The sequence below is a fragment of the Vicugna pacos genome, chromosome 11 (genome assembly GCF_048564905.1).
Source record: "Vicugna pacos chromosome 11, VicPac4, whole genome shotgun sequence".
NCBI classification, from domain to species: domain Eukaryota; kingdom Metazoa; phylum Chordata; class Mammalia; order Artiodactyla; family Camelidae; genus Vicugna; species Vicugna pacos.
In genome coordinates this window covers 34,533,463-34,561,379 of record NC_132997.1, presented here as the reverse complement: position 1 = coordinate 34,561,379, position 27,917 = coordinate 34,533,463, and the positions used below count along the sequence as shown (strand labels likewise).

General features: G+C 53.3%; 1 pseudogene; it reads right to left on the bottom strand.

The window, feature by feature from the left end:
• Nucleotides 1-518: 518 nt before the first annotated feature.
• On the bottom strand, nt 519-18,400 carry LOC102539715 (rho GTPase-activating protein 22-like; annotated as a pseudogene).
• Between the last annotated feature and the right edge of the window lie 9,517 nt (nt 18,401-27,917).

The following is a 27,917-nucleotide window of genomic DNA, read 5'->3' as shown; positions in this document are numbered from 1 at the left end:
AGAGCCCTGGGTCAGCAGGTGGAGGGGAGAGGGAGGGAGGAAAACCCTCCTGCCTGGAGCACAGATGGTGGAGCTGAGAGCACACACACACGTGTGCCTACGGCCAGCTTTAGTGGCCATGACAAGGCCGGGTGCTCCCTAGGGTGCTTCACACCCCACTCCTGAAGACCCCCTGCCATTACATGCACAGGACACCCTGAGGACTCCCAACCTTGTGAGAAACAGAGGAGGTCACTTGGTAACCCTCACTTTGCGTGACCGTAAAAAAGGAGTCAGGCATCAAGGCATCATGCTTTCAGAGCAGATTTAACAAATGCAAAATGTTCCCAGGGGGCTCCTTGGATCCTGGGTGTCATCTGTTTCAGTGGCCACAGGACTGTCCCCTCTGATGCCTGCCCCAGCCTGCATGGTCAGAGCTGCATCCAGAACCCGTGTGGGGCTCGGGCTCCCGACAGTGCCCCCCAGCATCCCAGGGGTGCGGTGGTGTGTGTCAGGACTTCCCTCTCCAGCCAGCTCTGCATCTCTGGGCGCCACAGAGGCCCAGGTCCCAGCTGCAGAGGCTCTGGCTCCTCCTCCCTGCCGACGGGAGGGTGCGCCACGAGGCACGAAGCGAGTTCCCCCCATTCCTTTACTCTGGGGCTCTGGCACCTTTGGCCCCAATGGTCAGGCTTCCCAGGGTTGAAAAAAACTCCTCCATTTCCTTCTGCAGCAGCTGGTTCCTCTTCTCCGCGTCCTCCCGCGCCCGCTCCAAGTTCCGCAGCTTTATTTCCAGCATCGTGTACTTCTTCTTCTCCTGGTCCAGCTCTTCTTCTAGCCATGATATTCATTTCCTCAGGTCGGCACTACCTTCTCTGAGTCTTAAAAATCAAGAAGAAAGTGATATATGATATTTGTCTTTCCCTGAAATAACCTATAATGAAAAATATGAAAGAATATATAATATTGATGTGTGACTGAGTCACTATGCTGTACACCAGACACTAACAACACTGTAAATCAACTGTACTACAATTTAAAGAAATCTCTGCCAACTTGACAGACAAGTAAATAAATACCATGAGTAGATGCCAAAAAAAGAGAAAAACTGAGAAGACGTTTCAGACTTGGGCCCACAGGGTTGGCCAGGTGGGCTCCACCGTCTGCAGACGCGGGATGGTTGGTCAGCCTGGCACGTGGGAGAGGATGGTGCGGGCTCAGACCCGCACCAGGCGAGGCTGCACGGACCACGTCTCCTCACAAGACCCTGTGCTTCACCCCGAGCCAGCAGAGGGCTCACCCCCAGAGACCCTCGCTCGGTTTCTGGCACTCGAGGCCGGGCCTCCCTGACTCTGCACGCAAATACAGGTGACCACTTGCCCTCCGGCCCAGCCAGCTGTCCTCGTGAGGGATGGCCTGCTGGCTGGCAGAGAACAGGACTGGGCCCTGAACTGAGAGGGCAGCAGGAACCTGTCCCCGAGTTTGCTCTCCTGCGAGGCCCCTTGAGCTCCGGTGACTCACAGGAAACCCTGTTCGGGATGTCACTTTGTCTTCCACTTCCACTCAGCCTCCACACCCCGGCCCAGAGGCCGCACCACCTGGGGAGCATCTCCTGATCCTCCCCAGCAGCTCACACACATCCCTGCTCCTTCCTGCTACCACAGGGCTCTGCCACAGGCACCCATGGAGGTGGGCACCGCACTGTGCAGACGTTGGCACACATCTTTTCCACCAGACGACGTGCTCCTGTCACGCCTGAGGGACGTGCGGCGCCTGGCCCCTGGGAACCGGGCTGACTGAGACATGTGACTGTGCGTGGACACAGACTGCTCTCAGCCCTGGTGCCCTCTCCTAAAAAGCAGGAGACAACCTTCCCCCAGTGTAGCTACAATGGCCCAAGGAGACCATGTGTGCACCACGCACCACCTGGTACACGGTGTGTGTGTGGAGCAAATATCGATTCCCCGCAGCACCCAGGCCCAGGCCCAGGCCTCCACCCTCAACCACTGAACACAAAGCACGGAGAAGGGAGAGAGCCCCCCTTCACCCCCACCCCCATCTGAGCACTGGGCATGCTGTCAGAAAGAAGACCCCCCCACCACTGCTTCTCCTCCAGTCCGGGCCCCTCCTTTGCCAGGTCCTCCCCACCCCGGTTGCTCTCAGGCACAGCCTGGGCCTCCCCTCCACGCCGCTCCTTGGGTGACCTTGTCCAGCCTCCAGACTCAGAAGCACCAGCTCTGTGCCGATAGCTCTCGATCTTTATCTCCCTCGGTTCCACTCAGAAACTTAATAAGCATCTCCAACCTAACAGGCCCACCGCCGAGCTCCTGACCCTCCCTCCCCAAGTCACCCTCCCACTGCCCCAGGCTCCCCGCCCAGTGACCACCTTGCTCCAGTTGCGCAGCCAAAACAAAAACGTCCCTCAAGTCAGTCCTTCCTCCCCCTCCCCACATCCAATCAAAACTGGAAAAACTCTTCCGAACATGTTCAGAATCTGGCTGCTTCTCCCACCTCAACTGCTGCCCCTTAGGTCCACACCACCCGCAGGTCTGGCCTGGGTGGCCGGGGCCTCCTAACTGGACTTTGTCTGCCCTTGAGCCCCCCCATCAGGCGCTCCTGAGCCCAGCAGCCAGGGTAACTCATCAAAGTGATCAAAGTCCTCACGGCCCTGCAGCAGCTTCGCATCTCACTGGGAATAAAATCAGGGCATCACTCATGCCAAAAGGCCTCTCAGCCCCCCGTGCCTCAACTCTTCCCTCCACCTGCCCACACAGCCCCAGCCCCCCTCAGCTGCCGGCTTCTGCACCTGGCCTTCTGCCCACAGCACTGATGCCCCCTCCCAGCCGTGCCTCCCCACCCTCTCCCCCATGCTCCCCTTTGTCTGCCTCCTCTATCTAATCTTCTAACATATATTTTTTTAAAAATCTATCCTGTTTATGGTCTCTCTGTCCCCCTCCCACTCTCACCAAATAGGAGCAAGATTTTGATCATTCTGGGTCACAGCCATGTCCCCAGCACTGCAGACAAGCAACACAGTCAGGTGTCTGGGGAATGCAGGGGGCAGGGAGCAGGGGAGGGGCTCTGAGCCCCAGGAGGCAGGGCAGAAAGCTGGTCTCCCCGCCCCTCCCAGACCAGACTCCAACTGGGCAGACATACTCCCCAAAGACCCACTGGAGGGGGCCCCAGTCCTACCTGTGTCACTCTAGACCACTCCTCCAGTCAGGATGACAGCCAGGCCACTCTGCCAGCGAGAGGCCCCCGAGGGCTGCCGCTGCTCTCCCTTTGTCTCTGAGAGCCTTGCCTGACCTCCAACCCACCAAGCAAGAGGTCACACGAGCGTGCTGGACGTGCCGGGCTCTGTGCCAGGCACCCCCACCTACCACGTCACTTCCTCCTCACGACAAACCAATGAGGTCACTTGTGCCCAGAGGGCCTGCCCAGACACTCAGCCAATACACAAAGGGCAGGGACTCGAATCCAGAGCCCACCAGGCGACAACACTGCATTTCCCCTTGAGAACCCCAGCCTCTGAGACGGTGAAAGGCCTAGAGGCTCAAGCCAGCCCCACAAACGGCCGAGGGAGCGAGAAGGTGGTCCTCACCCCACTCTGAGGCCGTCCTCAGCCAGCCTCCGCCCAGGGCACCTCCAGGCTTTCCGCAGTTTAGTCTGAGCTCACCTTCAGCAGTCATCACCTCCCAGCGAGCCTGCGGGGAGCTTCCACCGCTACCTCTGCCTGGTCAGCTCCAACCCAGTGCTGACAGTGTGGGTTTTCTCCACAATTTTAAACCCCAGGGTTTTTCTCCTACCGTGTCCTTTCTCCTTCTCCCTCAACTCAGTCCTATTGGTCCTTCAAGTCCTGGCTCAGACACCACCTGCTGTGACTCCCACCCCCAACCTCCCCCAGGGCAGGGGCCACTGCCCTTTCCTGCCATCTTCCCGCCATGGACACAGCACCTGCACATGCCTGACACACCCCAGGTACCCAGGAGACGGCTACAGCAGAACAGGAGGGCCAAGTGCTGCCTTTCCAGCTCCCTGTGGAAATCCCAGCCTCAGAATTAGAATCCCTTCCACCTCCACGGTCTGATGGGAAAAGGCAGCCCCCAGAACCTGCTGAAGCCCTCTGCTAGTGCTTGGGACGTAGGTTCATAGGCCAGGCTGACGCCAGGCCTGGGGCAAGCGGAGCTAAGGGGTCTGAGATCTGATGGGAGCACTGTCCAGTGCGGGCTCTGCTGGTGACGTTCACCGGGGAACTCAGCCTCTCAGAGCTGGAAGATACCCTCCTCAGAGGGAGGCTGGGAGGATGGAACCAGGGCCCATCAGTGAGCAAGCCTTCGAGGGTGGCACGAGGTGCCCTCTGTGACCAAGGTGTGAGGGCTGGGCTCAGCACGGCCAGCTCCCTCCTCAGAGGAAACTGGATTCCGATCTAGGAGTCTTCACTCCACATTAGACCCAAGCACGGTCGGCCAGCCAGGCCGGTCCGGGGCCTGCACTGCACGCGGGCCCTGCCCCACACACAGCACCGGGGCTGCAACACACCTTGAGGGCTGGCCTCCTCCCTACCTGAGGGCCATGTTGGGACCCCCACTCCGAGTCACTCTGAGCAGCTCAGGCTGATTCTAACTCACTCAGTGGTTCAGCAGGCCCTGAGGCGTTCTGACTGCATGCCAGGGCCCCCAGCTCCCAAGCTTCCCCAGGATAGGACCCCCACACCCCTCCCAGCCCTGTCCTGGGGGCATTCTCCCAGAAGGGCAGCTGGCGGCTCTGAGCCCTGCTCCAGAGGCTGACTGCCCAGGGACGCTGCCCAGTGAGCGGCTGGCTGCGAGGGCTCTGCCCAGCCAAGGAGGGCCGGCCTCGCACCGCCCTGCAGCCGCGGCCCTTTACCTTTGCACACTCGCCTCATACTCAGTCCTCTGCCGGCACAGCTGTGCCCTGAGCTCTGCGACCAGGCCCTGGAGAGCCTCGGAGCGGCGGGCGTGCTCCCGGGCTGGGCTGCCCGGCTCACTGGGCTCGCTGCTGCTGATGCAGGTGCCCACCCCATCCAGGCCGCGCTCCGGGCCCAGGGGTCTGCACTCCTCACTGCTGCTGGGGGCGGGGGAGGGCTCCAGGGCCCCCTCGGCGTTCAGGGAGCTGCAGGCGGAGGAGTCGCTGGCCCGGCAGGCCGTGCAGCTGCTGACCGAGCCCCTGGCCGAGGCCTCGCAGGAGGAGGCCCCAGACCACGGCGTGCTGGCCCCGCTGGACGTGCTGGGGAAGAGGCTGGCTGGGGGCACGTTGTCGTAGGTAGAGAGTCTCTGCTCGGAGCCTGAGTCCTTGAGCCAGTCTCCCGAGGAGGCCCGGCAGTGGCCGCGGAGGGAGGACAGCCGTTCATGAGCCAGTTCCCTCCGGAGGAGATGATGGGTACCTTCAGGGATGCGCTGCCCACCTTCGGGCTCCCGGACCAGGACCCCAACTGCCGGAAGGAGGACCTCCAGTTGGGCAGAGTCTGCACCTTCTTCCCAGGGCTGGTGGCAGCGGGGCCGCGTCGGCTCCCCAGGCCAGTAGGAGAGGTTCTGGAGAGCGCCGCCACGGCCGCCCCGTCCAGAGAAGAGGTCCTGTGCGAGGGCAGGCCGGGGGCGCCGGGGCTGCCGGGCTCTGGCTGGCTGTCCCTGGTGACCTCCTCTGAGCCCCATCCCACGGTGCACGGGGGGCCCCTGTGTGGGGAGGCTGGCCCTTCTGTGGTCCTCAAGGTGAAGAGCTGGCTGTGTTTGCGGATCAGGACGGTCATCAGGTGCTGGACCAGGGAAGTGCCTGCCAGGAAGCAGCAGCGAGAGAGGCCTGGCTGTGAATGTGAGGGCCTCCAGCCCATGCTCTCCAGAACCTCTCCCAGGGGTCAGGGGAAGCTGCAGCTCGGACCCAGGGTGCCCGGCCCTGCTTGTAGCCCCAGACCAGGCTGCCCTTTAAGTGAGGACTCAACGAGAGCTTGCCATCTGCCAGCCTGAAAGAAAAGACAGACACCACACCCACCAAGTCCAGGCATGGACAGAAGGACCATGCCCAAGATCCCCTTCCTCCGACCAGGAGCACAGAGAGGCACTTCGCGCCCACCCCAACCAGCTGGTGGGGGGAGGAGAGGCATGATGCCCGTGAGGGCTGTGGGGTGAGCCAGTGCAGGCTGGGGCTGGAAACCAGGACCTGGACAGCAGAGACCTCCTGGCTGCCCCATGTCACCGCCCTGGGCTGCCCACAATGGCTGTGCTTGACTGTCCATACTCTGGGGGGCACAGGGCACTGAAACAGGGAATAGAGATGTCCTACAGGTGCATGTGGGCACACACACACAACCCTACATACACAAAACACACACACACACACACACACAATCCCCCCCACAGTCATAACACACACACAATCCCCCACACAATCATACAAGTCCCCAGGGATGGAGCCACCTGTCCCGCTGACCTGGCATGAGGGTTCTGAGGACCTGCCCAGGACCAAGGTGAGCCCAGAGCACCGAGCACCACCACGCCCACCCCAACCATTACCTTCCATGATGGTCACTGGGTCTTCTATCTGTGGCCGAAGTATATTAGGTCCAAAAATGGTTGCCAGGTTCTGGACACTCATCTTGTTGACATCTTGAGTGGGACTGAACATCCAGAAACCTTCAAAGTTAGGAAGAGACAGCTGGCAGAGAAGCAAGTCCTGATGCCAGATCTCCTGAAAGCTGCCGGGCCCCCACGCTCAGCTGCACCCACATGTTTTCATGGCTGCCGGGCACAGCCAGCTGCCCCTGCCAGGCTTGGAAGGCCCAGAGCTTCCCCTGGGGTCTGAGCGGGCCATCAGAAGCAAAGGCCACTGGGACAAGGGCCCGTCGTTGGCATGGAGGGACACAACTCTCCCACTGCAGTGGGGACAGATGCCTAGGAAGATCCAACCCCCTCCCCGAGACACGGGGCTGGCGGGAGACCACCCTGGAGGTCCTCTCCCAGCACCTGAGCCCAGGTTGTGGTCAGGAGGCAGACTCAGAGGAGGCAGAAGGAACAGGCTATCCTGCTCCCAAGGGGCCTGTGAGCCTCAGGAGTGTGGGGTGTGTCCTTTTATATTTCCTGTTGGCTTGACACTCAGGGAGAAGTTCGGGTGAGAGCAGAGCCAGGCCCCCCAACCCCCATGGAGGGCACGGAGCCGGAGCACGGCGGACGGGAGTCCCCACCCCGGTCACTTACTTGCAGATGTATCTGAGCAGGTTGTAGTTGACCAGGGGAAGGCTGCTCACTTGTTTAGCCAATTCCAGAGTCCCCTTGAGAAAAAGAGTATTTCAAAGACCAGCAGTGTGGCCCCAGCTCTTCTCTTACTGGAGGGAGGGGTTGGTGAGGGGGAGTTGGGAATCAGAGTCCAGACCTCCATCCATTCTCCACCCCAGTTGACCAGGAGATGTCACCACTCCCGTCTCCCTTCGAGAAGCAGTCAGGCCAGGCTTGTGAGGATCCAGGCCTGTCCCCCAACCAGAGCAAGCCACTCCAGGGCTGCACCATGAACCTTAGACACACACAGAGCAGGTTGCAGGCCAGGATCTGTGCCAGGAAGTCATGAAAAGTCCTGACTCCACATTCTCCCCCACTAACTAGCAGGCCCCCCTCAGCTCCCCACAAGATGGGTCCCCATGAGACACTAACCTCCCCCTTGTCCTTGGTGAGCAGCTGGGTGCAGCTGAGGAAGTCCTCGTACCTGGCGAAGGGGACCATGGGCTCAGGGAGCTCCCGCAGGCAGAGCTTCAGCAGGGAGGCCACCGTGTGCACCTCTGTGGTGCTGCAGGCAGGGGGCCATGTGTGAGGCCGGGGCACCAGGGAACTGCAGGAGTGACCAGCACCTCGCACCACTCGCCTCAGGGGCAACCTCTGCTAGCACGTCCGTGTAAGCACGTGTGTGAGCACACACGCATGTGCACTGTGACAGCTGGCTAGGGAACCGGTGGGAGTGAAGGGCCCCCTTCCACTGGCCTGATGCCCACCCCCGCCACTGCCTTCTCCCAGACTCCTCTTCTACCGACACCTTCACCTCCTGGGTGCTTATGGCCCCAGTGGGTGCCCAGCCTTAAGCCCAGTGTCCCTTCCCTGACCTGGGGCGTTCACGAGTTCACTGCCAGCCACTCTGTAAGCCGGAGCCCAGGAGGTAAGGACAGGAGGCAAGGAGGATCAGCGGTCTTGCCTTTGGACAAGGGCCAGCCATCCTACCTCCCCCGGGGCATAGGAAGGGGACGCATTTCTGATCTGGGCCAAGTAGACGCAGAGTGGCCTCCACTCTACAGACCTCGCTGGCGGCATCCATGCCCATAGCCCCTTCCCGGCTCCTCCTGGCTGCTGGTGGGTCACAGCGCTCCTGGGCCCGGGAGGCCCGGCCCAGCCAGTGGGGCAGCCCCAGCTCAGGGCGCCCTGCCCCACCCCAGGCCAGGGAGCCCCTCCCTGCCCTGATGGCCTCACCTTCCTTCCTCCATCCCTAGAAATGCACTTCCTCTCCGCCCTCCCCACAGTTGGCGCAACGCTATTTCTTGGTACTTTTTTCTTAAACTCCCCTCCAACCCTCCGTTCCTGAATCCAGCCCTCACCCCCAGCACTCAAGGAGAATGTTCCACAGCCCACAGCACCACAGGCGCACACCAGCCTGGGAGCCCTTCCAGGGCAGGTGCTGTCACCCGTCCCGATTCTGCACCCAGTGCATCCAGAACACAGCCACGGTCTCCTGCCTGTCCCCTGTACACCTCACTCCCCTACGATCCACTCTCCACGTGGCGGCCCGGCCCCTATTTCTCACCCCAGCCCCTCTGCTGGCCTCCAGGCACCAACCATTACCTCCCTGGGGGCCAGGCTGCCTGCTGCTCCCGTCTGCTCTGGGAGCCAGGAGCGTGCCCTGCTCTGTGCTGTGGACCAGGCGGAGGGGGGCCCCCGGCTGGGTGATGGGAGCGCAGGCTGGTTCCCTGTGCATGACTTGTCATCTGTCCCAGCCACATGAGGGCGGGACCTCGTCTACTGTCTGTCTCGTTCACGGCAGCCTCCCATGCTCTCAACGGATGGATGCTGAGTGTCATAAGGCGGGTGTGAGAGTCACTGGGGCCACCAGGGCTGGGCACAGGGGAGACCCTCCTCCGCGCTCAGCAACAACGTGGTCAGGGCTGCGAGAGCTGCTGTGGACCAGGGACCAGGCAGGGACAGGTGTGGCTGCAGCTTCCAAGCCCAGTGGGGCTCTTTAGGGAAAGCGGGCCAGGACCGGAGGCCAGAGTTCATCCTGGTGCCGAGTGTGGTCTACACCCAGGGAGTGAGCCTGGACTACCTCTGCCAGAGTGTGGGCCCCGGGACCCTTCTGTCAGGGAGCGAGGAAGACGAGCCTTGGGACCTCTGTGTAGGGGGTGGGCACAAGTGCAGGGCCGAGGAGCTGCCGAGGAGATGCCAGGAAGTGGGAGAGAACGGTGTCGCATACCCCAGGGAGAAGTTTCCAGAAGGGAGAGGCACCCAGAGAGGCCAGGGCAGCCGTGGCAGTGCAGGGAACACTGAGATGGGCCCTGAAAGGGCAGGTGGAGGAGCCCAGACATTCAGGGGGCGGAGGGCAGGCAAGGGTGGATGACGGAGAAGAGGCCCCACCTAACAGGAGGGAGTAACAGGATGGTTCTGGAAGGGTGAGCAGGGACTCAGAGAGAGGGACTTTTTTGGAGGGGGGATGTAAGTGGAGGGCAAGGGGCTCTGGGAAAGAGGCCAGAATCTGGCTGGGCAGAGGCCACATCTGGGCATCTGGGGCAAGTTCCATGGGTTCAGCCTCGGGTCCTAACCCACAAAACGGACACATGACCATTTAAGAGAAGTCTGTAAGCACACTGAGGGCAGGGCCTACTGTGGGGTGCTCCAGATGGGAGCAGGGGGTCAGGGCACCAGCAGAGGGCAGGGGGAAAGAGAGGCTGAAGAGAGGCTGAGGCTTAGGGGGGCAGAGAGGGGCCTGCCTTGCCCCCTCTCATCCCACTCACCCCAGCTCCGGTGAGGGGCTCCCCATTGACCACTGACCCCTAAATCTGGTTGCTAAGCAGAATCACTGGGGGCTTTTAAACATGCAAATTCCCACTCCCCCTGCCGCTCCCCCACCCCGAGTCTGATTCCACAGGAGCGGAGAGGGCAGGGCCTGGAATCTGGGCTTTCAGAAGCTCCCAGGGATCCAGACATACTGTCCGACGTCTGATGCCAACCCAGGGGATTTCTACAAATACAAACCAGATCTGGTTGCCGCCTCCTCCAACTCTGCCAGGGCTCCCAGGACTCAGGATAAAACCCAGCTCCCTGGAGTGCCTCCCTCTGCTTTGCCTGCACTGCGCACATGCTCTGTGCCAAGCTGAAGCTCCTGAAAGCCTCAGGCTGGGTCCTCTCCCCTCCTGGCCCACCAGCTGTATACCCCCTGGAGAGGCAGAGCCCCTCAGACTCCCCCACCGTGCCGTCCTGACTCCTGACCTCTCAGCAGAGTGGGGCGGGCCTTTCCTGGGCTTCAGTCTCCCTCTGCCACTTCTACTCCTATTCCTAGGATGAATTCCAGCCCATCCTCCACAGCAGAGCTTCTCAGGTTGTACCCCTTCCTCTCTTCTCCTTCATCCCCTCCCAGGTGTGCCCATTCACTCCCACACCCTGTTGTTGCCCTGTTTAAACAGATGATGCCCCACATCTGCCCCCAGACCCTCTCCCTTGGTTCTGGATCCCAGGGTTCCTCTGGCTACTGACCACATCACCTCCCTTAGATTTCCCACTGGCGCACCACACCCAGCTCCTCAGCACCTTCCTGCTGAGGGGAGGCAGAGAAAGGAGAGGCTGTGGTCATCCACAGCCAGAGGAGAGCCTAGGGTGTGGGGTCAGGGGCAACCTGGGCTGTGGTCCCTTCTCTGAAAAGCCCCAAAGTGAAGAGCAAGTTTCCAGGAACCACAGAAGGGGCATTATTTGAAGCTATCTCCAGTCCCAACATCTGACTGCACAGGATAGACGAGGCCTGACTAGACGGGGTTCAGAGTGGACCACAAGCTCACTGAGACTGTAAATACTGGACCACATGCTCAGAGTGTCAGATGGAGATTCACGGGGCTCCAGGTGAAGGAACCCTTGCACCCTCCTTGAGCAGATCTCCTCTGGGAAATGGTGGCCAGTCACAGACTCCACATCTAAAAAGAAATTGACAGATTCTCCTGGCTGTGGTGACACATCTGGGCAGAATCTGGAAGGGCTGGGGGTGTTCTGTCCCAAGAGGGGACCTGAAAAGGCCAGCAGAAACCTGTGGGCCTGTCCCGGGACAGAGGGGGCCCTTGTCTGAGAGGGCAGATCTGAGAAGAATGGGCAGAAGCCCCATGGGGACTGGGGTTCACCTGATGCAGAAAGAACTTTCTATGAATAACTGCCCCACAATGGGGGTCCTGTCAGAGAGACGAGGCCCCCAAACAGCCACCTCTTCCCCACCGTTCTTATTCCCGGGCTCTAAGTGACTCTGGCTGTATCCCAGGGTCAAGCCCAGGACCAGATAAGCCCCAGTAATGGACTGGGATGGGCACTGGCCCAAGACTGGTGGAGGAAACTTGCTCCCCCAGCCCCACCCAAAACCTGCAAGGATGTGGGGCTGGAACTGCTGCAGCTCCAAGTTGGCACCAAAGGAGCCTGGGGGGTAGGTCCTCCTGAGAAAGCACAGCCAAAAGACAGACCGTGCAGGAGGCCTGGAGTCCCAGGCGATGCCTGTAGGGGCCCTTCCCTTCTCCTGCTGAGGTGGGCTTCCAGGCATGCGCAGTGGGTACAGCCTGAATGGAGGTGAGAGTCTAGGGGCAAACATGAGCCGGCCCCGGCTGGGGCAGGATCCATCCCCGAGGGAGACCCAGGGCTGCTGCAGTGATTCTGTGCCCTGTGCTTTGCCCGTCGGGGGTGCTGGCTGGGCACACGTGAGGCACCATCCCACCTACCACCCGTTCCCCATCTCTGCTCAAGGGAGCCGGTGTCCTGAGAGGTGGCCCTGCAGGGGGAACGGGCAAGTGGCCCCATCTGTACCCCCATCCCAGGAGCTCACCTGTCGAACAGGGGCTTCTCCCCACAATCAAAGGAATCCTGCAGGTCCCTCAACAGGTTGGCCTGGCCAGGCATGCGGAAGAGGCCCTCCTCGGTGAGCCCGCGCTCCCGGATGAAGTCCACGCACTGCTCCACCAGCAGGGGCACCAGGCTTGGGCCATACTTGCACTCGTGGTGGACGGTGTCCTCCAGGCACTGCCCAAAGATCCCTGGGCACAGAGATCCCTGGTCACACCCTCAGTTCTCCGGCCCAGCGATGGGGAAGGGCACCGGGGACAACGGACGGCAAGGGACGCTGCCAGGGCCAAGGGCAACTCCCTCCCGAGGGAGCAAATGAGAAAGAGGGAGAAGATGCACCAGGCGGCTGGGATGGGGCTGGAGCACACAGCTGGCAGTAGCCCGGCCTGTGGACCCTTCAAACAGTCCTCAGGGAGCATGCGTTATGTGCTTTACTGATTGGTTTATTTATACAGCACTAACCTCCAAATAGGAATGGCTTACATTAAAAACCCAGCAGTGTCCACTAAGAGACGCACCCTTCAACTGGCCCCTCTCAGGCCCAGTTGAAGGCACCATGAGAGGGTGTGGTGTGTGCAGGGGCTAGAGAGGCCCAGGTGTGGTGGTGGAAGGAGGTCAGGAGGGGGTGCTGGAGAAGGGTGTCAGGTAACACTCTCAAGGTTAAGAAGCTGGGCTTTCCATTACTAAAGACAAAGAAAGAGGCTGGAGGAATAACCCTCTGAGACTTCAGACAATACTATAGAGCTACAGTAATCAAAACAGCATGGTATTGGTACAAAAACAGACATATGGACCAATGGAACAGAATAGAGAGCCCAGAAATGAACCCACAAACTTTTGGTCAACTAATCTTCAACAAAGGAGGCAAGAACATACAATGGAATAAAGACAGTCTCTTCAGCAAATGGTGTTGGGAAAACTGGACAGCAGCATGTAAAACAATGAAGCTAGAACACACCCTTACACCATATACAAAAATCAACTCAAAATGGATTAAAGACTTAAACATAAGACAAGATACAATAAACCTCCTAGAGGAAAACATAGGCAAAACATGATCTCACATACATCTCAAAAATGTTCTCCTAGGGCCATTACCCAAGTAATAGAAATAAAAGCAAGAATAAACAAATGGGACCTAATGAAACTTACAAGCTTCTGCACAACAAAGGAAACCATAAGCAAAACAAAACAATAACCTATGGAATGGGAGGAAATTTTTGCTAAAGATGAAACCAACAAAGTCTTGATCTCCAGAATATATAAGCAGCTCATATGACTTAATAAGAAAAAAACAAACAACCCAATCCAAAAATGGGCAGAAAACCTAAATAAGCAATTCTCCAAGGAAGACTTACGAATGTTCAATAGGCACATAAAAAATGCTCAATATCACTAACTATCAGAGAACTGCAAATCAAAACTACAATGAGGTATCACCTCACACCAGTCAGAATGGCCGTCATTCAAAAGTCCACAAATGCCAAGTGCTGGAGAGGGTGTGGAGAAAAGGGAACCCTCCTTCACTGCTGGTGGGAATGCAGTTTGGTGCAGCCACTGTGGAAAACAGTATGGAGATTCCTCAAAAGACTAGGAATAGACTTACCATATGACCCAGGAATCCCACTCCTGGGCATATATCCAGAAGGAACCCTACTTCACAAAGACACCTGCACCCCAATATTCATAGCAGCATTATTTACAATAGCCAAGACATGGAAACAGCCTAAATGTCCATCAACAGATGACTGGATAAAGAAGATGTAGTATATTTATATAATGGAATACTATTCACCATTAAAAATGACAACATAATGCCATTTGCAGCAACATGGATGTCCCTGGATAATGTCATTCTAAGTGAAGTAAGCCAGAAAGAAAGAAAAATACCATATGAGATCACACATGTGTGGAATCTAAAAAAAAAAAGATGAACATAAATACAAAACAGAAACAGACTCATAGACATAGAATACAAACTTGTGGTTGCCAGGGGGGTGGGGGGTGGGAAGGGACAGATGGGGAGTTCAAAATTTGTAGATACTGACAGGTATATATAGACTAGATAAACAAGATTATACTGTATAGCACGAGGAAATGTATACAAGATCTTGTGGTAGCTCACGGTGAAAAAGAATGCGATAATGAATATATGTATGTTAATGTATAACTGAAAAATTGTGTTCCACACTGGAAATTGACACAACATTGTAAACTGACTATAACTCAATAAAATAAAATTTAAAAAAAAGAAATTAACTGTTAAACCAAAAAAAAAAAAAAACTGGGCTTTCATCTGCAGGCCCTGTGGGGCTGAGATGGGGTTTGAGGAGGGATACAGGGTGACAGGAGCCATGCATGGGATGCTGGCTTGGGCTGTGGGCTAGAAGCGGCAGGGACGAACTTGGGATGACTGGTCAGGAAAGCCAGCGCGGTCAAGAGGATGAGGGTCTCCCTGGGGATTGCAGTGGCCTTGGAGGCAGGGATGGGGACACTGCCCTGGGCAGGATCTCAGGAGCTGTCAGCCTTTGGCCATGGGGAATGAAGCAGGGGACAGAGCTGAGAGCCAGGAAGCTGGGAGAAGAGACAGGAGGGAGAGCAGGACTCCAGCTGGCATTCTGGATTTGCAGGCTGGAGGGGGGCACTGCAGGGGGAGGGCAGAGGATTTGGGGGCTGTTTCCTTAGAGGTGATCACAATAATGCCAAGGGAGGCAGGAAGGGCTGGGAAGGGGCTGTCCGGGAGGAGGGGTGTGGGCGGCTCTCAGGTGCTCAGAGCACCAGGATGGTTCACCAGGTCCAGCACCGGCACGGGTGTCAGGGACAAGGGTAGGAGGAGCAGAAGGGGGATGCAGGGACCAGCAGACTGCTCCTGGGGGCTGATGATGGAAGGAAGGAGACGTGGGCTAGGCTGTGGCATGTACAAGGGTAAGAGATGGGTTTAAAAAAAATGTTCTGATGAATGACTGAGGCAAGTTTGTGGGCTGAGAGAAGGAGCCAGTGGAAGGGAGGGTGAGGGTGCTGGGGCCAGTCAGGACATGACAGGGGACAAGATCCCAGAAGACAGGAAGGCTCCCAGTGCTGAGATCAACCGGAAGCGTGAGGGGCAAAGAGTGGCAGCAGGGGTCCAGTGCACCTCAGAGGTCTCAGGGACCTGCAATCTGCCCTTGCCCCCTCCCTGGCCTAGAACAAAAGCTGCCTTGGTGCTGCCCTCCTGTACAACTTCTTCCTCCAAGTCTCAGCCTTGGGCCACGATGCAAAGTTGAAGCAAATGAAATCTGCCACTGAACAGACCCACCACAGAGCTCAACATAGCAGAAGCACCTGGAAACATCTCCCAGAAACAATGAAATCAGTGTCCTCAGAGTACAGAGCAAGTCCGTGAGGGTGTAATCCTTCTCTGCACATCAGAGACCCCTCGCTGAACTTTTGACTTCTGCAGAAGCCCCGGGGACCCAGGATGGCTCCATTTGTAACAATGTCTCACATGTAACAGTAAATGGGATTAATATCACAACATATCAAGCCCCAAAACGCACCTGGAGCAATCCCTCCCCAGGTCCAGGCTGCCCGCCTGCAGCTCCACCACTAGCAGGAGAGCCAGGCTTCAGATTTTAAAGACATGTTGATTAGATCCACTATGGTGACTCCAGCACATGCTGTAGTTTTGCTGCTTTCTTCATGGGGTTTATTGTTTGAGTTTGCCTGCTTTATCAAGTACACTTTTACCCAGGGATGACATGGTAAACTACCCTGTTGTAAAAATTTTGATTCAGAAATATTCAAGAATGAAGTCAAGAACAACAGCTGTTGTCTTGGGAAAAGTTATACCAATGACTAATGGACTCTGTTTTGATCTTAAATTTAAAAAAAAAACCTGCATTTTTCTAAACTGGAAAGTCAGAAAGCTTCTTCACAGGTACCTTGCAACAGCTAAACACATACCACACACCCCAAACAGGCGTGCTGCGTCACTGCTATGACAACTGAGTCACAGTCCAAAGCAGCATTTCTCAAAGTGTGTTCAAAGATGTACTTGCTGGAAGATGCTCTATAAAAGGCGAGTTGCCGGGGCCAACGTTTGGCGACTGTATCTACCATCCACCTGATCTGGAGTTGCACAAGTGCACCAATGTGTTGGAAGCTCTGAGAAGTCTAGCAGTGAAAAACCATCCAAACTTCGATAACTCACCATTTCTAAGGTTATGAGCAAAGGAAACTTGCCCCCTGTTTGCAGCAGTACCGATTTGGAACAATGGTCCAAACTGTCTCCTGCCTAGCCAGACTGGCCACATGGCTTCAAATGTGTTAAATGAGGTGACGACATTCAAACATTTGAAGATTTGACATTAAAAACTAAGTGTCTGCCTTCCTTGAACTGCAGATCATCCTTCCTGCCTGCCAGTGACTGGCTGCCCGCTCTGGACAGGGCAGGCTCACTCTGACACCACAATGCTCCCCAGCCCCGCTTGCTCCAGGCTTGGCCAGCTCTGCTAATCTACATGGGCTTTGGGAATTTGTGGGCCCCTCAGACTGGGTCCCTGTTCACGGGCTGCTGTGGCCAGCTGTGCCTTGGGATGCGTGGAAGGATGGGGGCAAACTGGGAAACATTCCTACACCAGGCCTGTTCATTACCTGGATGGGTATAGCCTGGGGCCCCCAGCCCCAGAAGACAACCCTGGCAGGAGATGCCCCCGCCTCCCTTCCAGGCCTGCTGATTGAGTCCTCCCTAATCAAGGCCTTGCAAATCCATCCTTACGTCTGAGACTCTGGTTCCAACTCCCTACAGGGTTTACTGAGAAATGGTCAGGAAAGAGTAAAGCTGCAGCCAGCTCCCCAGTGAAATCCTTCCTGCTCTGCTCTGGGCTCTGGGCTGCCCCCAGCAGCTGGACCGTACCCTCTGAATCCTACTGCTGCCCTGGCCACCGCAACAGCCAAGACATGCTGGCCCTCGGTCTCCTCCCTCCAAACATGAAGCCCCACATGCAAAATTCTTTTTTTAAATCAAAGCTAGGAAAACTGTTGCTCTGGAATAATGAAAACCATGTAACTGTTCATATTTGGTTTTAGCTGCAAAAGACTTAACCAGAAATACTGTCTTACGGTCAGACTAACTCGGTTCTCTCTCTTTGCTCTATACGACCTGTTTAAATGTAGGATCTAATTTAGTTGTTACATTTATTACATGTTATAAGCTACCTCAAACTCTTTGCGAAACAAACCTTTGTATTTGTGACATCCTTAACATCACCTGGACAAGAATCCTTCAAGCTGTTTGACACATTTACACCTTTATCAGACCTTTCCAGGATATACTTTTCAAGGAACCGGAGCCTGGCGCCCATCCTGGGAAAGCCTGGCTGACCATTCGGTTTACAGGCAAGGCTTCCCAGACGCACGTTGTCATAACAGTCCCTTAGGGAAGTCCTTAAACACACAACCTCACAGGCTCTTCCCCAGAGCCTGTCCAGAAAAGTCAGGGTGGGGCCCGGGAATCTGCATGTTTAACAAGAAGTGGGTGCGGGGCATGTGGGTTTTAGGTTCCGACGAGTTTGGGGAGCGCTGCAGTAAAGGGTTATATCACTATGTTTCTGACAATCAACAGGGATCGTTTCAGGCAGTCAGGGTTAAACTGGAAGGGCCACGGCCCAAAGGAGGCCGGACCTCAGGCTGCCGCCAAAGGCTTCAGCGCGTTTCTCGGCTCGGAGCCCTCTCCAAGCCCGCCGCATTCCGCAAGCAGCTCCCCTTGAGGTTCCGCCACGACTTCTGGAAAACTGTGAGTTGGGGCCCCTGGGTCCAAATTAGTGACAGAGGCAGGCGAAGAGAATGAATGGCCCCGCTCCGAGGCAGTTAAGCCTCAGAGGCGGCGCCGGACGCAGGCCAGGCTCCCCCTGCAGAGGACCTGCGGGCGGGGCCGGGCGCCGGGGTCTCCGCCACCCCAACCTTGGACTTGGTGGACCCGCGGCCAGCACTCCCCGTCCGCTCCGGGCCCCGGAGGGCGGGCGCTCCCCTCCGTTCGGCTCCCCTCCCACCCCGGAGCCGGACCCTAACCCCCATCCGGGCTCCGCGGAACAAGAGGAGCCCCTGGACGCGCGCGCTGCAAAGTTCGGAAACTCTAGGGGAGTTGCAGCCACACCTGAGCCCTTTCCAAGGCGGGGCAGGTGTCGTGTGGCCCAGGGGAACCGGCGGACCAGTCCCCGATGCGGGGCTGGCAGCCCCCAGTGGCGGCTGGAGAGAGCCGGCGGGACGCGCGCCGCGCAGGAGCGCAGAGGTCCCGAGCCTGCGGCGCACGTGCGCGCCCGAGAGTTACCTTTGGGCGCTCGCAGGTGTCCCCTCCAGTCTTTGCAGCAGCACAGCCCCATGGCAGCGGCCCGCGCCCGCCGCTCGCCTCCAATGCCTGACACACCGCCTGCTGCCCGTGCCCCCGGAGCGGCGCGGCCAAGGTCTGGCCTCCGGGCAGTGCCCAGCCCGGCGCGGGGTTGCGTGCGGGGCTGCGCGCGTGGCCACCGGCCCGGCCGGTCCCTTCCCCTCACTCTCCGTCCGGGTCCCGCGCCTCGGGCATCCCGGCCTCCGGGCAGACCCTGCTAATCAATAGGAGAACGCGCAGATCGCGCCGGCCGCGCCGCCAGCCCGCTTTTATCTCCGCGCGCCGGGGCGGCCCCGCGCCGGCTCCCTGCCCTCGCGGGCGCCCTCCCCGCGGCCCGTTACTCTCCTGGGGCGCCGAGCTGCGCGCTCGCGACGGGCCGCCAGGGGGCGCTGTGCGAGAGGGCGCGGTCTGCGGCTCCCTCCCCTGCCCGCAGGGAGCTGGCTAAGTATGCCGGGCGTTGATACCAACCCACCGCAGACCAGAAGGAAAGGTCCCCTCGTGGTGCAAGTGCGGCGGCGCCCCTCCCCCAGCATCCCCTAAGTAGTCACCTCTTGGGTGACTTTGGGAGTGTCTACCAGGGCCACTCTGCTTTCAGTTTCCCAGCTCACCTGCACTCTACAACTGTGAGTTGCCCAGGCTACCCCCAAACCTGGCTGGGCTACCTATGGACTGTGTGACTTGGGGTAACCCTTCCTCCCTGAGACAACTCTCCTGAAATGTGCGGGAAAGGCCGCTTCAGATGTCATTTAGCACAAATTAAAGGTTTGATGGTATCAAGTTATTCAAACACTTCGTGCTCAGTTTCCTCATCTATCAGATGGAAAGACTAATAGAACAGCTTCATTGGATCTTTGTGGGGATTAAATGAATACATACACATATATGATTTAGGACACAACTGGCATGTTGCTAAGTGCTTTGTAAGTGTGAACCATCATTATCAAGTGTTGGTGAGAATTTGGGCAAATGGACACTTTTGCCAGAAGAGTCTGTTTTGGTGCAATCACTTTGGAAGCTAATGTTCATTTGCTGTGCTTATTAAAACAAAAAAATGCTAATACCCTGGGTCCAAGCAATTCCATTTCTCAGCATGCGCTCAGCCTGAAGCCCCAGGAAAACCTCTACTAGGCTTTTCATTGCAGCCTTGTTTGTAACTGTGAAAGTTGAAACCAACAGGATGATCAGCAGTAAAGGGGTCATCAAATACACTGGCATTTTCATAAAATGAAATACTGTATCAAAGGAGGGAGATGCAGCTGAATGTTTAAGATCTGTGGATTCATAGCACTGATGTAAAGCACACACCCTAAGAATTATTACTATACTATGTAATGCCCACTCTATGCTGGGTACTGCTCTAAGCACTGGGTCTAGAAAAACACTTGGGAAGAAAAAACAGCAAATCGAGAGTGATTCCCTCTAGGGAGACGGTGAGTGACAAGAGTGGATTGAAAGTGGGTGTCGAGGGAATTTAGCGTTCTTATAGTGGTCTAATTTCTTTAAAGGAAGGTATATTTACATGTTATTGTGTAATTAATCTAATGAGAGAAATTATTTCGACTATCTGGCAGAGTAGGCTTCTTAATACTGGATTCTCTCTCACCCCTCCAGCTCCTAGGGTCTGTTCCTGCCCCTGAAACGGGGCTGTGGTCAACCTCTGACAGCCTTGGCTGGACTGGCATTTTCTCCTTCCCTTCCAACCCCCATCCCATCTTGAGAACACAGAGGCAGTCCATGAGAAGAGCAGTGGCGAGGCCAGGCCAGAGGCAGAGGCTGCCAGCGGCATGGAGGAGAAGAGTTAATGGTGGGGGTGCGGGAGACAGGGAAAGAGAGGAAAGAATGACTTGGAACAGGGAAGAGGTTTTCCCAGGAGTTAAGTCTCATTCAAAGGAGAGATTAACACCAGTGGGACAGATTTCTGCCTCCCTCTCTAACTCTCCAGAAAGACCAGGATGAGGCTTCTTCAGGGAGACTGGAGACTTGTCCTGCACCCGATCTGGCAAGAAAGATGTTTTCATTTCATGACATGTAGGCGGGGGTTACAAGTAGGGAGGAACTGAGAAAAAACGGAAAGACCTGACTTCTGGTTGCTGCCAAGTCATTTTAAACAGTTTTAGCACCAGGCAAGATCACTTAGTCACAGCAGGCTTAATGAGGCCCCAGGAATTCCAAGCTGGAACTCCCTGCATTCAGGGAGAGCATGTGCGGGGAGCGAGCCCCCAGGTGACTGTCCAATGGCTAAGTCCTACATTTGGAAAGCAAGATTTAAAAGAAAACATCACAGCGGCCATTGTGGGCTGCTTGTTTATCTTTCTAAGACGAAGTAGCAAAGCAGGATCATTTCAAACGAGCCTGTTACAGAGGGTCAGTATCCCCACTGAACCATTCAAATGCATTTTGGGATACTCAGCTTTTCAAAGTGGCTTTAAATATCAACTCCCAGGGAAGTTTACAAGACAAAACACAAGGCAAGAGCTTATGGTATTATTGTCCTTGGTTTCACACACTTTAGTTCCTGATTTTACATCGTTTTCTGGTTGTGTGTCTATTCCCTAGTAGGGAAGGAAAATAACAGTCACTATGTGTTTCCCATCATGTGCCAGGCAACTCACAAGTCCTGTTATCTTAATTAACCATAGGACAACCCTATGAGGCAGATGTCGTTAAATTCGATTTACAGAGGAAGAAACTAAAGTTCAGAGAGGTGAAGAGACTTGCCCAAGACCAGTAAAATGGTAAGTGTCAGAATCACGGATGGATGGATGGATGGATGGATGGACAGAAAGATGGATGGGTGGGTGGATGAATGGATGGATGGGTAGATGGGTGGAATGGTGGGCAGATGAACAGATGGATGGATAGATGGATGGATGGCATTTCTCCAGTTAGGTGTAGAGTCATGGGCTGCAACTGGAAAAGCACACACTGAGCATGGAATTTGCCTGAAAACTCAAAGTCCCTGAACTCATCATGACCCCGCATCATCTTGAATTGAGCCAAAACATAAAGATCACTTGGTGCTGCAAGGCTCCAGCTGAGCTCAAGCCACCAATTCCAGAAAACTGACCAGAGAGGTGGGGACCTCTGAGCATCCCATGCACCACGGGAAAGCAGAACCAGAACCAGGGGGTGGGTATCCAGGGAGTGCAATGGGCTCTGAGAGAATAGCTGGATGTCAGCTTTGGAGGACAGAGGCTCCGGTGGGGCTGAGGCCACCCCCAGACACCCAGAGCTCCACACCCTATGTGGTCCTGTGCCCTTGAATCTGGGCTGCCCTGTGACTTGCTTTAACCTACAGAAGGTGACAGAAGTGAAGTGACTCTGGACCAGTCCTGGGCCTAAATCCTCAGGCACATGGTAGCTTCTCCTGCTGTCTTCTAGGGAAAGCCATCTCCTTATGAGCAGCATGGACTCAGAGACCATGCTCCTGGAAGCCCAACCCAGCCATGTGGAGAAGTGAGGTCGGGGCCAGCATGTGAGTGCAGTGGTCCTCCAGCTGATGCAAGTAGAGCAGAGACAGTTGTCCCTACCAAGCCCTGTCCCCGCTGCAGAGCAGAGGGCTACATGTTGAAGTCACTAAGCTTTGGGGCACTTTGTTAGGCACTAACACACCTGAAATGGGGGGTCGTATATAACACCAGGAGCTAACGCTGCCTGGCCCTTGTGGCAAGCCAGGCTACGAGCATGACCTTCCATTCAGAATCAGAGCAGTCCTATGTGTTCGGTACCATCATTATTTGCACTTTAAAGAGGAGAACACCGAGGCACAGAGAGGTGAAGAAATTTACACTAACAATTCACACAGCTAATTAGTGGCCGAGCTTGGGTTAGAACACAGCCTGTCTTGCTTCAGAGCCTATGCTCTTAACTCTATGGTAGATATTTTGGTGGGAGAAGGGACAGCACTTGGTGATGGATTCGTGCCCCATGGATCTAAGGCATGTCCGTGGGTGAGACTTGCAGTAAAACAGACAAATCCTGGGGAGCGCTAGACGGCGTCCAGCAGGATGACCACGTGAGGATCACTGCTTTACTGCTTTTCAGAGTAACATCTGTTCCCTGGCAGCCCTGACACCTGGTAGAGAGGGCTTCTTGAAGATAAAAGCACTTTGTAGACCACTTATTGCAAAGCTACCCCATCCTGGTGCTGGTACCTGACAGGCATTATGTCATTTAATTTTCACAGCAGCCCCGTGATGGTGATATGTCATCACGCTCATTTTACAGGTGAGAATATGGACACCTGCCCAGGTTGTGTGAGCTCTCAAAGTCACAGAGCTGATAGGTGGAGAGCCTGTCCTTGCATCCAGGCAGTCTGACCACCGCAGGTCACCTTCTTAATGACCTGTGCCCTGCCTCCTGCCTCTTAGAGGTGAAGGTCTCCATCTGGTCCTGCTTCCCCCCTCTCATCCTCTCCTCTCGTCATAGTCCTGATTTGTGTCAGAAGTTTGGCCAAAATCCAGTGTGCACACGCCATAAGTACGACACTCACAGACATTCTGGATTTGGAAGGGACTTTACATTTTAATGCATCCTTATTTTTCCTGGGAAATCTGAGGTCCAGAGAGGCTAGAGTTACTCCATATCAGTCACTCCTTGAGGACCTACTATGTGCCAGGCACTGAAGTTGAGTTAGTGACAATTGGGGCTACCCCAAGTCAACTTCAGTTTTTGTTTTGAAACAGAGAAATGAGAAGCAGAATAGAGGCCTCTCCCACCATGTCTCAAAATATGTTTTGTGCACTTTTGCCACAGTGCCTGGAAGCCAACTGATTTGAATGTAGCTATCCAGTTAAATGTGTTAACTAGCTCCTCCCCCCACCCCCTGCCATTATCCCTCATCAACAGCATTGCCATTATTCACTTTACAGACTCATTGTTCTGGTTTTGTTTTGTTTTGCTTTGTTTTTTAATGAAGTATGTGACTCTGGGAAAGGTAGAGTCTGTCTGAAGTAAGCCCACACTGCTTTGTGGTAGAAACAGCTGTGGACCCCATAAGAACTGGTATGCATTTTCCTTTCTCTTAATGAGACTTAAGTCTCAATTTTTCTTTTTCCCTTGGCTACCAGGAAGCTCACAGGAATTTTAGTTTGTCTCTGGCAAGTATGAAGGCCTTAAAGTAGATCTTCACATTTGTTTGTTCCCTGATTTTGCCTTTCTACTTTTATTTGCATTTTCTCGGCTCCTTAATATTTTAAATTTTTACTATTGTGTTACCATCATTTCATTCTACGTGTTCTCATTACAAGCCATTTCAAATCCTTTATGGATTAATATGAGGAGTATAAGTTAATAGGTGAATGTAATACCTCCTATTTTAAACTAGGAGTTAATAAACTTTTTCTAAGGGGCAGATCATAAAACGTATTTAAGCTTTGCCTTATGGTCTCCATAGCAACTACTCAACTCCGCCCTGGCAGGATGAAATCAGCCATAGACAATACAGAAATGAATGAGTGGGGCTGTGTTTCAATAAAACTTTATTTACAAAACATGGTGAGCCAGATTTGGCCTGTGGGCTTTTGGAGGGGGGTGGTAATTAGATTTATTTATGTATTTTAAAATTTTATTATTACTATTTTTAGCAGAGGTATTGGGGATTGGATGGATGGATTTATTAAAGAATTTTGTTAAACCATTGTCAAACTTGTTTTATTTGATTACATGGTCCCAAGAAAGACAAAGGGTAGATGAGCTCAGTTGAAACATGAAGAAAGAAGCTATTTGAAGACTATTGATCCATTTGGCACATGATGAAACCAATAAAATTCTCTTGTCAGTGGGAGACTGTGGGTTGCCCAGTGGGGTTGGAAAAAAGCAGGGCTTCAAACAACATTGTCAGCAAAGTTAGTACAGACGCAGTGCTTCTCCACTGGGGACAACTGTGGTCCCTCTCCCTGGGGAAAGAAACTGGCAATTTCTGGAGATACTTTTAATGGTCATGACTGGGGAAGTGCAACCGGCATCAAGTCGAGGTCAGGGATGCTGCTTAAACATCCCCCCAAGCATCAAGTCAAGGTCATCCCCCCACAACAGAATTATCAGGCCCCAAATGCCAGTGATGCTGCTGTTGAAAATAGGCCTATGACTTTGCTCTGCTGGAGAGGTATGACCTTTTTTTTGATAATTTAAAAACTATAGTAAAATATATATAACACTTAACATTTTCACACTTTTAAGTGTACAAGTCAGTGGTGTTAAGCACATTCAAACTGTTGTGTAACCATCACTTCTGTTTCCAGAACTTTTTCATCATTCCAGATAAGTGGAATCATTTAATAATTTGTTGTTTTAAATTCAGGTTATTTCACCTAGAATAATCTTTTCAAGGTTCATCCATATTGTAGCCTGTGTCAGAACTTCCTTTTCACGTTGAATAATATTCTAATACGTGTATGTACTACATTTTGTTTATCCATTCGTCTTGGATTGTTCCTACCTTTTGGCTAGTGTGAATAATGCTGCAGTGAACACTGAACATTAGTGTACACATAACTGTTTTGAGTCTGTGCTTTCAATTCTGGTTATATACCTAGGAGTGGAATTACCATAGAATACGGTAATTCTATGTTTAGTTTTTTGAGAAACCACTAATGTATGAACCTTGATTGGATTCTCAAGTGAAAATTAAAAATCTGTAAGGGTCATTTTAAGGAAAATTTTAACATGGATCTTACAGAAATGACACTCCCAAATATTAATTTTCTTGGATATAATGGTTACATGGTTCACTAGAAGAATCCTTATTTTTAGGAGATAAATGAAGAATTTAGGGGTAAATTTATGATGTCTGGAAATTAACTTCAAAATGGTTCAGCAAAAAAGCATGTCTCAAGACAGGTGGCACAAAAGCAAAGGTGGCAAGAAGTTCACCATGACTGAGTCTAAGTGACAGGTAGGTAAGTGTTCAGCTACAATTTTGGTTTTTCTTTGAGTTTAAAATATTTCAAAATAAGTTGCGGAGAAATAAGTAAGCCAGAAATTAACCCAGGTGTATATGGTCAAATGATACTCAACAAGGGTGCGAAGACCATTCAATGAGGAAAGGACAGTATGAATTTGGATGTAACTTTACATCATATACAAAAGGTAACTCAAAGTGGATCAAAGGCATAAACATATGAGCTAAAACTATAAAACTGTTAGAAGAAAATAGGGTAAAAGCTTCATGATGTTGGATTTGGTATTTCTTGGCTATCACACCAAGAGTAAAGCACCGGTGACAAAAGCAAAAACGGATAAATTGGATCACTACAACTAAAAGCTTTTGTGTATCAAAGGATACCATCAACAGAGCAAAAAGGCAGCACACAGAATGGGAGAAAATACTTGCAAATCACATATTCAGAATGTTTTTTAAAAACTGTAGCAAAAAAAAAAAAACCCAATTCAAAAACTGGCAAAAGATTTGAATGCAAATGGCCAGTAAGCACCGAAAAGATGTTCAATATCACTAGGGAAAATGCAAATCAAATCATTAGGGTAGTGCAGATCAAAACCAAAATAAGATGCCACTCCACATCTACCGGCCAAAAAGCAGAGAAATGTTGGCGAGGACGTGAAGATAACTGAATACTTGTGCATTGCTGGTGGGAATGTAAACTGTGCAACCATCGTGGAAAACAATCTGCAGTTCTTAAAAAAGCTAACCAAAGAATTACCATATGATCTGACAATTCCACTTCTGAATATTTACACAGAAGAAGCCAGGGTCCTGGAGAACGGTGCCCCTGCTTCCTTTATGCTGGTTCCATGGGTACTGGCAGGGCAGTAAGTGGTGAAGACATCAAGACCTGGGATCCTCGCTGCCTGAGTTCAAATCCCAGTTCTGTCCTTCCCAACTGTGAGTTTAGACAAGTTAGTTAACCTTTTTGTACCTCAGTTCCCTTATCTCCAAAAGAAGGAGAACCTACCTCACCGGAGGGTCACTGTGACCACTAGATGAGCTGATCATGTTTAAAGCATTAGCAGGGTGCCTGGCTCGTGGTAGTGCTCTGTTAAATGTTAGCTTTCATTTTTATTGTTGAGTGAGGGCCACAGCTCGGGAGTCTGGGGTAGAGGGAATCATTTAAGCAAAAACAGGATATTAGGGGAGAAAAGGCAAAGCATTTCATTTTTAACTGGATTTAGTGAGTCAGACAGAACCACTCCAGTGCTTTGAGCGAGAGAACTATATGATCCAAGGTGGTGCTCTGGGGAGGGTACCAGAGACAGTGAAGAGGCTTTGGAGGCTGAAAAAAAGATGAGAGGATTCAGACTGTACCCCTGTGAGGGTGGTGGTGTTGTTTTAGAGGAGTTTTGGTATTTTTGTTTTGTTTTGTTTTTTCACTGGACTCTTATCTACCTAAAAGCAGAGCCTCCCAAAAGAGTTCAACAGTCATAAATCTCTTCCCCTGGGGTTCCAAAACCAGAGCCGATTGACTCCTATCACCACAGACTAGCAGTTGGCTCCACTGGGATAAGAAATGACTTAAACAGATATTGTCACAAAACTGTCCTATCTCCCATCTGTTCTCCTACAGGTTGATTTATCTTTCCCCAAAGTCATTTGTTTTTCCCATTAGTGCCCTTTGTCTCCCTCCCCTTCCCCTATTAAGATGATGTATCGAGCCCTCAGTTCTAACCTGAGTCACATTTCTCTGTGAACTCCCTCAGAGGTGGATATAAACCTGCATTTTCCTCTTGCTGATCTGTTTTGTGTCAGTTTAATTCACAGGCCCTTATATTCAGGACATAGAGGGTAGAGAAAAAGTTCTTCCTCTGTGACAAGGATCTGATTGGTGCAAAAAAGGAAGTGGTAATAAAAAGAGAAAACTTTTAAAATAAATGAAGACTTAGTGTGGGGAAGGTATAACTCAGTGACAGAGCTGCTGCCTAGCGTGCTGAGGTCCTGGGTTCAATCCCTAGTACCTCCGTTAAAAAACGAAAACAAACCAAATTACCTCCTGCAAAAAAATTAGAATCAACAATCTTCAGTGACCTCTGTGGAGTGGGTGGCAGGGATTATCACAGTGACTAAGGTTTTGAGACAAATAGGGTAAGAACTTAGGCGTCACCTAAGGAAATGGAATGCAACCACTAGAGTTACCAAATGTGGCTTTAGAAGGTAAGAACCCACAAGAACCTTCAGTTTGCTGGGGTCTTTATAGAAATTCTGTTTCTACAAAAACAACCATCAGTAACTGTTGGATGCTTTAGGCTTGGTTTAATTCTGGACTGAGGCAAACTGCCTGCTTAGATAGCTTGTTCGTCTCCTGACCCTAAAGTTCCTGCTCATGGGCTCCTTGTTGGCCAACTTCAAATCAATGGAACACATTGTACACGAATACAGGCCTCTGTGTGTGTCTTGAACATCCCCATACGGTTCATCGCATGTAGCTCCGGTGCGTATTGGTTGTGATGGATGTTTAATAGCCTATTAGCAGGGGTCTCCCAGCTGTATTTCTGTGTTTTAACAGAGCTGCCCAGAACCAACTGAGGAAGGGGCTACCCAAATTCAATTCCTATATACT